Here is a 13,294-nt window from a genome sequence, read left to right as displayed (position 1 = left end):
AGGTGGAGTGAAGGTGGAGGTAGAATGTAGATTGAGAGAAGCGAGTAAATGCCTTGGTGGATTTTAGTGTAATGAGAAATAGACATTTGGGAATGGATGAAGGAGTGATTAGGGCAGTGGACAAGGTGCAGGGATGACCTATCATCCAGGAAGTGCTAAGATGAGAGGGAGGGTGGAGGGGTGTGGAGTGTATTCAGGGACGGAATGGGTGGGAATGATTTTATGCCTTTTCCTTTTTGGCTACCTCCCTTGTAAGGGGGAAAAAGCCTTGGTATATGTATGTAAAAAGAGAAATGAATCTTGAGGAAAAGAGAGAAGATTTTAGGAAATGAAGCTAAAGACAAAGGTTATAGATGGTAAAAATTGTGGAAATGATTGTGATAAATGTTGAAGACAGCAACATAAAAATTAGAAAGTGTGGTGATTTATGTGCCCCCAAAAATGGACTCTTGGAAAGAGGGAGAGAAAAAATGTTAGAAGATACAAGACATTCATTAAACAAGATGCTGAAGGATTGAGGTAACCTGGTTCTTATGGGATATTTTAACTGCAAGGAAATCTGTTGTGAAGAGATGACAGTAAAAGGTGAAGATCTATGGGGAAAATGTATTATTTGACATGACTATAGAACATACAATGTCAGAGTGGTTAAAAGAAAATACCAGATACTGAAGTAATGAAGAACCATCGAGACTAGATTTTAATATTTACAACAGAACCTGAAATTATAGATATAATTGAATACAAGACACCATTTGGAAAGAGTGATCACATACTAATAGAGGTCGAAAGGAGGAAATATATATAGAGGGAAATACAGAAAAGGAAGACTGATGTACGACAAAACGGACTTTGAGAAAATTAAGAAATTCTTTCAAAATGCAAATTAGGAAAAAATTTCATAGAAGATACACAAATGGAAGAGAGATGGATGATTTTGGTGGAAATTTATAATGGAGTGAATAAATATGTACCAAGACAGAAACGGGAAAGGTGTACATTAAGTGCTGGTTCAGCAGAAGATGCAATGAGGTGAAACATTGAAGAGATAAAGCTTGAAAAAGATGGAAAAAGACTAAAAAAAAAAAAAAATGGAAATTGGCAAATATACATCAACCATAGAAATGAATATATAAAAGTGTGCAGAGAGGAAAAAAGAAACTACGAAAAAGACATCATAGAAAAATGTAAAGATTAACCCAAACCATTCTATAGATATGTCAAAGGTAAACTTAAAAATAAACAGGAAATGGTGAAACTATGCCACAGAAATGTAGAATATACAGATTTAGAAATGGCTAATGTCATAAACAACCACTTCAAATCTGTTTTCACTAGAGAAAAAATACACCATTGGGGTGAAGCAATTGAAATATGATCACCCCCCCATGAGGGAAATAACGATAACACAAAAATAAATAATGGATCAACTAATGAACCTTGATGTCAGGAAATTACATGGCCCAGATGGAATTGCAAATTGGATACCAAAAGAATGACTGAAAAAAATGCCAATATTGTTACAATATGTAAAGGAGGAAACAAAGAAATTACAGACCGGCTCCCTTACAAGTAATGTAGCCAAAATTTGTGAAAACATTATCAAGAATAAATGGATAAAACACCTGGAAGAAAATAATATAAACCCAAGACAATTTGGATTCAGACAGGGAAGATCATGTGCCACAAACTTAATCTGATTCTGCTCAAGACTAGATATAATACAAGAAAAGGATGGATGTGCTGATTGTGCTTTCCTAGACTTACAAAAAGTCTTTGACAAAGTACCACTCAAAAAATTATTTAAAAAACTGGAAAACATAGGAAGGATAAAAGATGAGTGGTGCTCAGAGAAAAGAATTCAGCTTGGGAGGTGATTAGTGTTCCACAGGGATTGTTATTGGCTCCAATAATGTTTGCTATTTATGTGAATGACATGGATGAAAATGTGGAATGTTACATGAACTTCTTTGCAGATGGTGCTAAATTGCCGAGGATAGTGAATACAGAAATAGATTGTGAATCACTACAGAGGGATCTTACAGGGATGGAAATGAGGCTCAAAGTGGGAAGTAGACTTCATAAAAGAAATGTAGCATACGGTAATTGAGTTTGGAAAAAATAGAAAAATAATATTAGGACAATATAAAACTGGAACAAAAGAAGTAAAGTTAAATTTGAAAAAGACCTGGGAATGATTATCTCAAATGACATGTCCCCTGATAAACAGATAAACAAAAATGTCATAGAATCTTACAACTTGCTAAGGTCAATAAAGGAGTCTTTTACTTATTTAGATGAAGAAATTGTTAGAAGTATTACTAGTCACACTAATAAGGCCTAGACAATATGGTCACCCAGTAACAAAAAGAAAATAAAGTAGAATGAATCCTCAGAGCAACTACAAAAATGGCCTCAACACTTTCAAAACTATCAAATGGGGAGAGACTGGCTAAATTTAAATTACCTAGTTTGGAACAAAGAAAAGAAAGAGGTGACCTACTGACCATTTACAGAATTAGGAAAGGTACAGAAGTCCTTTATAGAGAGGACTTGCTAAATTGGGATAATACAAGAGGACATGAAAAAAACTCAAGGATAATTATAGAAGAAATATGGAGGGAAAAGTATCCACACAGTGGTGGATATCTGGAACAAACTGGATAAAGCAATAGTGTGCGCAAAAACTATACACCAATATAGGAGCAAACTAGATACAAAGACGGGACACCACGAGCATAGCTCCCCTTCCCATAGGATACAACTAGGTAAACACACACACAGATGTACACACAACCACACACAGATGCGTGTGTGTGCACTCACACACAGTGAACACGGTCGAAGCAGGACATACCAGAATGAATGCTCTGAGCTGCTAGTTAGTGATTCATTCACGAACGAATTTGAAAGCACACTGGTTGTTTGAATAGATACAGTAAAGTGAAAGGTCATTGGGACCAAAATGTAAATGTCTTTGTATCTCCATTTTACCTTTTTATATATATATATATAAAATGGAAAGCAGCAAAGAAACTCCGAGAGACAAAGAACCAGCCAAAAGATGCTTAGAAGAAAGAATAGACTCCGCTTGGTGTCATTCAAAAGATGGTGTCTTTCTCAAACACCAAGGGAATAACAAAGGTTTGAAAGAGGTGGGTTTTTTTTTTTCTTCAGGGTTTGAAGGGGAAGGAAATATTATGCATAGAGGATTAGAAATGTATAGAGAACCCAGGTATAGAAATATAATGATTAATAGAGATATTAATGACATTTTGGATGATTATAGAGGGGAGGAAATGACAGTGAAGGGCAGAGAGGAACTCTGGGGCAACTTCCTGCTTAACATGACTATCGAATACACAATGACTCAGTGGATAATGGAAAATACCAGATTCAGAGGTAGTAAAGAACCATCAAGACTGGATTTAATACTTACAACAGAGCCTGATTGTCTATAAAATTTATTACAAAACTCCGATAGGGAAGAGTGACCATGTACTAATAGAATTTGAGTTGAAAGAGCAAATGGATCAAAGCAGAAATGGTAGACATAGAATAGGAAGACTAATGTACAACAAAACAAATTTTGAGAAACTCAAAAAATTCTTTCGTAATGCGAACTGGGAAAAATTCCTAAATGAAGAAACAGGGATGGAAGAGAAATGGAATATACTAAAAGAAATTTATAATGAGGGAGTGAATAAATATGTACCACAACAAAAAATGGAATACATAAAAAGCTGGTACAACAAAAGGTGTAGTGAGGCTAAGGATAAAAGAGACAAAGCTTGGAAGATGGAAAAGGGACAAGAAAACAAGCAAATGGCTAATGTACATCAAACTAGGAACTGATTATGTAAAAATATGCAGAGATGGAGAGAGAAACTATGAAAAAAAAAATGCAAGGAAGAACCTAAACTATTTTATAGGTATGTAAATGGCAAACTGAAGAACAAACAAGAAATAGAAAGGCTGCACCAAGGTAAATATGAATATACAGAAGAACTGGAAATGGCTGAAATTATGAACAACCCCTTCAAATCAGTATTCACAATAGAAAACTTGCCTAACTGTGAGGAAATAGATATCCCCCTCAATGAAAGAAATAACTGTAACACAGAAGGAAATCAGTGACCAAATCAAAATCCTTGACGTCAGAAAATCACATGGTCCAGACAGAATTGCAAATTAGATACTGAAAGAATGCATGGAGGAATTAACAGATAAAATATACAATATAATTAAATCCTCACTTAAAGAAGGAAAGGTGCCACAGGACTGGAAGAATGCAAACATTGTATCAATTTATAAGGGAGGAAACAAGGAAGACCCATCAAATTACAGACCGGTCTCCCTGACAAGCACAGTAGCAAGCAAAAATTTGTGAAAAGGTCGTCAAAAATAGATGGGTTAAACATTTGGAAGAAAAAACTATACTGAATCCAAATCAATTTGGATTCAGACAAGGAAGATAATGTACAACAAACTTGATCTGCTTCTACTCAAGATGAATAGACATAATACAAGAGAGGGATGGTTGGGCAGACTGTACCTTTCTGGACCTACAAAAGGCATTCGATAAGGTACCACACAATAAACTATTAAGGAAAATAGAATCAATAGGTGGTATCAGAGGAAAATTATTGTAATGGATGAAAGAGTTCCTGACTGGGAGGAAAATGAGAGTAGTAATTAGAGATGAATTCTCAAATTAGGAAGAAATGAAAAGTGGTGTCCCACAGGGATCAGTACTGGCCCCGATCATGTTTGCCATATATATAAACAACATGGATGAAGGAGTAGTGTTATATGAATTTCTTTGCAGACGACGCAAAAGTACTAAAGAAAGTAAAAACTGAGGAGGATTGCAACCCATTACAACAAGACTTGGACAAGATCTGGAAATGGACTCCAAAGTGGGAAGTGAAATTCAATATCAAAAAATGTAGTATAATGGAATTTGGAAAAAGTAAAAACAGAATATTGAGAGATTATAAAATTGGTGAAGAGGTAAAAAAAAGTAAACTGAAAAAGACCTTGGAGTGACACTGGATAAGCATATTAATAATATAATCGGAGAAACCTACAACTTATTGAGGTCAATAAAAGTGGCATTTGCCCATTTGGACGAAGAAATGATAAAAAATAAATAATTACACTAATAAGACCAAAACTTGAGTACACAGCAACCCTATGGACACTCAGTACCAAAAAGAATATAAAAAAATTAGAAAGAATACAAAGAGCAACAACTAAACCGGTGCCAACTCTTTCCAAAATGACATATGAACAAAGACTTTCCAAATTAGAATTACCAACTCTGGAACAAAGAAGGGAAAGTGGAGACCTATTAACTATAGAATTATGAAGGGAATGGAAATCTTAGATAAGAATGATTTATTGAAATGGGACAAAGAAAAAACAAGAGAACATGAAAAGAAACTAAAAAAAGATAATTACAGAAGAGGTCTAGAGAAAAAAAAAAAATAGCTTCCCACACAGTGATAGATACCTGGAACAAATTAGACAAAGAAAGTGTGTGCAAACACTATTCAAGATTTTAAGAAAAAACTTTATGTTGAGAGATACAAAGACGAGTCACCATGAGCATAGCTCCCTTCCCGTATAATACAACTGGGTAAATATAACCACCGAGATGAACAACCACACACACACCAAAATTATAAAATAAGAGTACAGACGCTCCTCTACTTACGTTCATTCGTTTTACGTTTGAACTGACTGTAAAAAAAAATGGTAAAAATGTTTTTGTGAATTTTTTAGTTTAGCTGCGTCCAATATTTACATGGCACAAACGACAGACTGAACGTGCCTTGCCTCATCCTCCCCTCCTCCTCCACCATCTCAATTTATGTTGCTTGAATTTAATTTATTTGAAATTAATGTTATTATTTTACAATGTTATGTGTATAATTAATGATTTAGGGGTGTTTTATAAGATATGGTAATAGAATTTACGGATGTATAGTACAGTAACAACTTACGTTCGGCTGTTCGGAACGTAACTGAAACGTAAGTTGAGGAGCGTCTGTATTCAACATTAGTGTTAGATACACAAAATGGAGAATGGAGACAAAAAAGTGAACCAACAAAGAGATGTTTGGATGTAAGCAGGTGTGGTATGATTGATATCCCAAAATCTACTCAAAGGTTGGATAATAATGCATTTTCAGGGTTTATAAAGATAAAGGTGGAATAATTGGTAGAGGTTTAGAATTGGAAAGATAATCTAGGTATAGAAATATCCTTAGAAATTGGGATATTGCTGAATTGATGGAGGAACTAATGTATCTGAAAACTGAATACAGGGCAATGTACAGAGAGATGAACCAACTAAAAAGAGCTAACGATGAGACTAACAGGGAGCTTAATGATCTAAAAAAGGCATTAAACATGGTCAGAAGTGAAAACAAAAGAATAATGAAGATAGAAACAAAAATGAGGCTCTGAAAAAGAAGTGAAAAAACAAATGCAAGCAGTGACCAAGAGAGTTGAAGAAACAAAGAGACAGATATCCAAGAAATAAAAAATAAATGGAAAGTGGAACAAGTGGAAGAAAATGCTAAAGAAATGCTTAAGGAAAAAGAAATCTTGGTGTGAAACAGAGTGGATAAAAAAAGTGCATTGTAGTTTATGGTATTAAAGAAAACATAATGTATCTAAATACCAAAGAGAAAAAAGAAGAGAAAGAAATTGCAAAAGAAATTCTGAAAGAGATGCAAGTGGAGGGACAGGTAACGGACAAAGAGATAGAAGAGGTACATAGGATGGGGCAATACTCTAAAAACAATGTATACCACTAAAAATCAAACTAAGTTCTCAAATGATAGCAGAGGTACTGTCAAAAACAGAAAAGCTGGCAAATAATGAAAATTATACAAATGTATGGATAATAAGATATGAGCAATGAGGAATAAGAAAAGACAGAAGTGAAGCAAATAAAAAAGAAATGAGAGAAGAACAGACTGAAAAGATTAATATAGATATATATTTTTTTTTACTGGACCTAAGGCTGATAAAATTGCATATATAATATATATAGCAGAGGTACTGTTCAAAAACAGCAAATCTGGCAAATAATGAAAATTACAAAACTGTATTGATAATAAGATATGAGCAATGAGGAATAAGAAAAGGCAGAAATGAAGCAAACGAAAAAAAAATGAGAGAAGAACAGAGACTGAAAAGAATTTTTTTTTTTTTTTTTTTTTTTTTTTTTTTTCTGGGCCTAAGGCTGAGACAATTATATACAAACATATACCAAGGCTTTTTTCCCCTTACAAGGGGGGTAGCCAAAAAGAAAAAGGCAAAATCATTCCCACCCATTCCATCCCTGAATACACTCCACCCTCCCTCCTATCTTAGCGCCTCCTGAATGACGGGTCATCTCTGCACCTTGTCCACTGCCCTGGGTCAGAAGCAGTGTCGCAAGACACAGCACATCCACAGCAAGGCTGCTTCATTAAATCGGCGACCCCCCCCTCTCCGTCCCCCCATTGCATAAAATGAGAGGACGGGGAGAAATCCCTTCGGGCTGCGTCAAATTTTGCTCACACATACTACCTCACCCCCCATCCACCCGCCCATTCCACCTCATGCAATCACATCATCCATATACAACCATTCTCCATTCACCCATCTTCTGTCCTCTCCCATCCTTCCTCAACAGACATTCCCCTCTTCCCCAAAGCCCCATTTCACCCCATCCATCCACCTCATCCTAGGACGTCCCCTCATGTTCACTCCCTCCACATCTGCCTTCCACACCTCTTTTACTAGTCTTCATTCATTCTTTCCATGTGTCCAAACCATCCTAATACTCTTTCATCAACCCTATCTCCCAGCTCCTTTTCCACCCCTGTTCTCCTCACCTCATTTCTCACTCTATCTAGCCTAGTAACCCCCATCATACTTCTCAGACACCTCATCTCAAACACATTCAAACTTCTCTCTTCTTCTCTTATGTTCCATGTTTCTGCCCCATACAGTGCTGTTGGCACAATCACTCCTTCATACAGTCTCCTCTTAGCATCCATTCCCAAATGTCTATTCCTCATTACACTCTTTAATCCACCAAGGCATTTACTCGCTTCTCTCAATCTACATTCTACCTCCACCTTCACTCCACCTTTTCCTGCCACATTTGCACCCAAGTATTTAAAACTATCCACTTCCTCCAGTCGCTCTCCCTTAATGCTCACTTCCAGTCTACTGCCACTTTCACCCCTTGTACATCTCATCACCTTACTTTTACCCACATTTATCTTTAGCTTTCTATCACATACTCTCCCAAACTCTGCCACCAACTTCCTCAATCCCTTCTCTGATCCTGCCACAAGCGCAGTGTTGTCCGCAAACAACAGCTGGCTCACCTCCCACTTTTCTCCATTTTCTTTAACCATCTCCAATCCCTTGCCCACTACCCTTGCATTTACCTCTCGCACCACCCCATCCATGTATAAGTTGAACAGCCAGGGCGACATAACGCATCCTTGATGAAGTACCACCTTTACCTCGAACCACTCACTCTCTCCATTTCCAATCCTGACACAAGCTCTACTATTCTCATAAAAACTCTTGGCAACTCCCAGAATCTTTCCTCCTATCCCGTATATCTGGATAACCTCCCACAGTGCCTTCCTGTCTACCCTATCATAAGCCTTTTCCAGATCCATAAAAGCCCAAAAAACATCCTTCCCCTTTCCTATAGCTTTCTCACATATCTGTCTTACCACAAAGATCTGATCTACACAACCTCTACCTGTCCTAAATCCATACTGTTCCTCACCAATTACTCCCTCTGTTCCTCTCCTAATCCTCTCAATCAAGATCCTCCCATAAGCCTTCCCAACTACACTCAACAAGCTAATCCCTCTGAAACTACTACATTCACACTTTTCCCTTTTTCCCTTGTAAAGAGGAACTAAACAGGCACTCCTCCAGTCCTCCGGTACTCTACCCTCTCTCCAACAAACATTAAATAACCTCACCAACCAGTCCACCATCACTGTACCTCCCTTTTTCAGACATTCCGCATGGCATCCATCCAGACCAGGTGCCTTACCTGCTTTCATCATCTTAACTGCCTTCACCTCATCCTTCCTTATTTCTCCTCCATTCTCCTCATTCATCACTCATTTTCTTCGCACTTCCCACTGCAGCAATCTTTCCTTCCCTATCCTCCTTCACATTTAGCAACTCCCTAAAATATTCTGCCCATCTTCCCCTTACTGCCTTCTCTTCCATTATCATCTCTCCATCTGTACCTTTTACCTTTTCTTCTCTATTTGATTCGCCTCCTCTTCCTCTCTTAATTTCTTTCCAAAACATCTTTTTATTACTTTCAAAAATTTCTGTCAAACTCTTACCCTATTTCACATCTGCTCTCCTCTTTGCAACCTTTACCTTTTGCTTTACTTCTCTTTTCTTTTCTTTGTACCTCTCATATGACTCCCTCATCCTATTTTGTAACCAATCTGTGAAAGCTCGCTTCTTCTCTTCTATAACCTTCTTTATTTCCTCATCTCACCATTCACTACCCTTTCTTCTATTTCCCCCTGTCCTTCTTGTTCCACACACCATCCTTGCACACTTTATGACTCCCTCCTTGAACCATCCCCATTCCTCCTCCACACCCAGCTCTACTCTACCCTTTACTCCCTCCCACTCCTCCTTCAGCTTCTTTCTGTACTCCTTCTCCTTTTCCTTCTCATTCAAAGAGTTCACTCTAAGAACCTCCCTACCTTTTGTCCCTTTCCTCTTCCTCCATCTATCCTCCACGTTCAACTTACCTTCCACCAAAAAATGATCTGATATTCCCCCACCCTCTCCCCTTAGCACATGTACATCCTTAACTCTTCCTATCATAATCCTATTTACCACTACATAATCCATTAGCGCTCTATCTACCACCCTTCCCTCCACCACCCTCTCCCATGTGTACTTATGCTTGACTTTCTTCTGAAACACTGTATTTGCTATCATCAACTCTCTAGACACATTTCCACCATCAACTCTCTAGACACATTTCCACCATCAACTCTCCACTACGATTCTTTCCTGGAACTCCACATTTCCCAACCACTCCATCGAATGGACCATTTCCCACCCTAGCATTAAGGTCTCCCAGTACTATCACATTGACATTTCCTCCCAAATCCTCTATGCACTCATTTAGATTTATCCAAAAGGCCTCCCTTTCTTCTACACACTTCTCACTGCCAGGCCCATATGCACTTACAAAGACCCACATCTCCTTCCCCAGTTTCACCTTCATCCACATTATCCTTGAGGAAACCTCCTTCCACTCCACTACCCGTTTACCTATCTCTTCACTTACTAGAATAGCCACCCCTTCCCTCCCTCGCCCTCTCTTCACTCCTGATAACCTCCCACTTACACTCCCAAACTTACACTCACCCTTCCCTTTCAGCTTAGTTTCACTCAAAGCCAACACATCCATCTTTCATCTGTACCACATCCACGCACATTAAAAGACCCAAACCTTAGGGTGCTGGTCCGAGGATTTCCAGCCCCTCTTATGCCTTCTTTTTTTCTTTTAGGAATTTCCCTTGTGGGGCTACAAGGAGAAGGATGCCTAGTCCCAATCCCCGTCCCTTTCTTCTCGCCTCTTACGATCCAAGTGGGAATACTTGGTGGCAGTATTCTTTTCCCCCACCACAGGGAATTCCCCCATCACAGAAAAGGAATACTCGGAGAAATGGTACAGGACAGCAACAAGGGGTTGGAGGACAGCATAACGGAGGGACAGTCGTAGTATAAAAGTGTCATCATTTCTCTATGAACAGAGTTTTCCTCTATCATAGACAAAATGATGTGTGGCTCTGGTCCGTAGGGGCACCCCATATAGACCCTAAAGTATCAACTGCATGCTACTTTGCCACAATAACAAGCAGCCAATACCCCAGACGGGGAAACATATAAAAAGGAGAGGAAAAAAATAAAAATAAAATATACCAACATGGCATGATTTGAGGAGTAAATGAATTAAACAACTATCTGGCAGTAGAGAAACCAGACATAATGGGAATTGAGAGTACGAAATTAAAAGGTCCACTACCATCAAGTACTGCAGGACAAGGTCTATACAGCCATTGGATGAAAAATAGAAACAGGGTAGAGGTGTCATATTTTTGACTAGTAAAGGATTAAATGTTCTCCTGTTAGGAGAAAATAAGTTATAGAAAAGATCTTTAGAAAAAAAGAAAGAAAAAAAATCCACACAGAGTGGTGGATGTCTGGAACAAATTGGACAAAACAATAGTGTGTGCAAACACCATAGAAGAATTTAAGAACAAACTAGATATTACAAGATACAAAAATGGATCATTGAGCATAGCTCGCCTTACTGTATAATACAATTAGGTAAATACACACACACATACACCAGATTATTCCCCTTTAAATGCCAGGGCACTAAATTGACATCAGTGAGAGCTGTGTGCTTTAGCTATAGAGCACTCTTGATGAGGTAAGACTCAAAATCCATTAAGGTTTTATTATTTTGTGCTGGGTTTAACATCCCCACCAATTGTTCATACTGGGCATCTCACCAGATGTAAACCTAAGAATTACTTTGTGCACCCATTTAGGTGTAAACCCATGCCATTGGTGGATTTTACCTTGGGTTGTACACCTTGTGGTTCCCAAGCTTGAGTGGAATAAGTGTGGTCATGGTAGGGTGGGAGGAGAGGGAGATCTTATCCTATATGTAGGGAGGCCACGTGTGTGCTAATGTGTATGCTGGCGTGTGTTTCTCCCACAACCCAAGAGCCTAAACAGGTGTGGCGACACCGAGCCATGCTGGGCTGCTTGTTTTTTTGCTGCTCTGGCATCGGTATATGTACAGGTAAGTGTTGTGGTGGGGTTGCTGCACTCTCCCCTGGGGTGTTGGGTTGGGGGTCCTTCATAACCTTTCATTTTAGAAAGTTGGGTGTAGTGATAGTAAACGTGGGTTTGACATTTTTCATATAGAGATGGGCAGTGTGATAAACATGATGAGCATTTTCCTTTGTGCTGTACAAAAAAATGTCCCCACAGGGGGCAAACATGTGATTTAATCATAACTGTTAGAGGGAACGGGTATTTCACAGTAGCGGAACACAAGGGTGGAGTGAAGACATCATTCAGGAGAGTAGCTTAAGTTGGATGTTTGAAGTTGCAAGTTGTTTTAAGTCATCATTCAGGTCTCAATAATTGTGAAGTTGCAGCATTGATGTTTTGTTACATCACTCCCTTGTTCCATATGTTGAATGATGATTGACTGGAGTAAGTCCAGGAAGGGGAGCTGGTAGGGTTTGGGCTGGGTGATAGATTTTTAAGGGAGTGCTTGCTGAAGAGTGAGTGGTATGATGCTGTTAGGGGTAACTGGGCTGGGCAAGGGAGGTTTTCATGATTCTGGTTGGGGTTAGAAGAATATGTGGTAGCAAGCAAAGAAATGAGAGTGAAAGAGCCCCAATGATGTATTAGGAGAGTCCCATTAATGTTGGTTCCCTTTTTTGCCATCCAACTTGAACATAGAGGCTTGATTAAGTGAGTGGTGGTTTTGCTACATGTTTTGCAGGCTGTTGTTTGTGGAGACCTGTGCAGGATGAAAGTCGATTAACAGCTTCAAGGATTCTCCCACAACACCTGCAGCTGTTCTGTTGTTGCTGCTGTAGCTGTCCCTGCCTGCTTCCCACATCTGCAGCTGTGTACCAGGTGACCGTGCGATATTTAGTGTATATGGCAAGCCAACCTCTTCACAACTACTTATAAGAATGAAACCTCAAACCACCTGTGGTCTCACTGATTGGCATTGTAGTCAGAAGGTGGGACCAAGGGTGACTCCAGGTGTTGATGCTCCAGTTTGTAGGTCTAAGGCTTCCTCAGTTTGCTGTGGAGGCAAGATCAGTTAAATCAGTTTCAAGAAGTGCTAAGTATTGGAGTTTTTACTGCTCCTTTGTTGATCACAGTTGCCACATTCCAGGTCTTACAAAGTTTGCTGTGGATTTGACATCATAAAATAAACTGTTACCCAATATATACTGCCTTTGATTATGTCCTTAGTTTTGTGTAGCTAGGAAGCTTGGGCCCTAAAACAAATAGGTTAGTTTAAAATGATATGGATGCAGCGATCTCTATACAGTAAAAGACTTGTCTTTTAGCACCTTCGGTGTTGAAAAGGTGCCAAGACATTGTATTTGTCAAAACATGTTTTTCTACCATATTTTTGTAAAATATAAGTAATGGAAAGGCTGAAAAAGGGTTT

The 13,294-nt window shown here is 38.6% G+C and overlaps 1 protein-coding gene across 8 annotated transcripts in view; it reads left to right on the top strand.

The window, feature by feature from the left end:
• LOC143027418 (luc7-like protein 3) overlaps positions 1 to 13,066 on the top strand; it is a 261,462-nt gene extending 248,396 nt beyond the window's left edge. For all 8 annotated transcript variants that reach the window (XM_076188733.1, XM_076188712.1, XM_076188716.1 and 5 more), the window contains one exon: positions 12,608 to 13,066. The gene's annotated coding sequence lies outside the window, so the exon portion shown is untranslated. The remainder of the gene's footprint in view (positions 1 to 12,607) is intronic.
• Positions 13,067 to 13,294: the final 228 nt, after the last annotated feature.

This window comes from Oratosquilla oratoria, chromosome 1, assembly GCF_046742065.1.
Source record: "Oratosquilla oratoria isolate Oo_2021 chromosome 1, ASM4674206v1, whole genome shotgun sequence".
NCBI lineage: Eukaryota > Metazoa > Arthropoda > Malacostraca > Stomatopoda > Squillidae > Oratosquilla > Oratosquilla oratoria.
The sequence above is the reverse complement of the archived record's forward strand: the minus strand, read 5'-3'. Positions and strand labels throughout refer to the sequence as shown.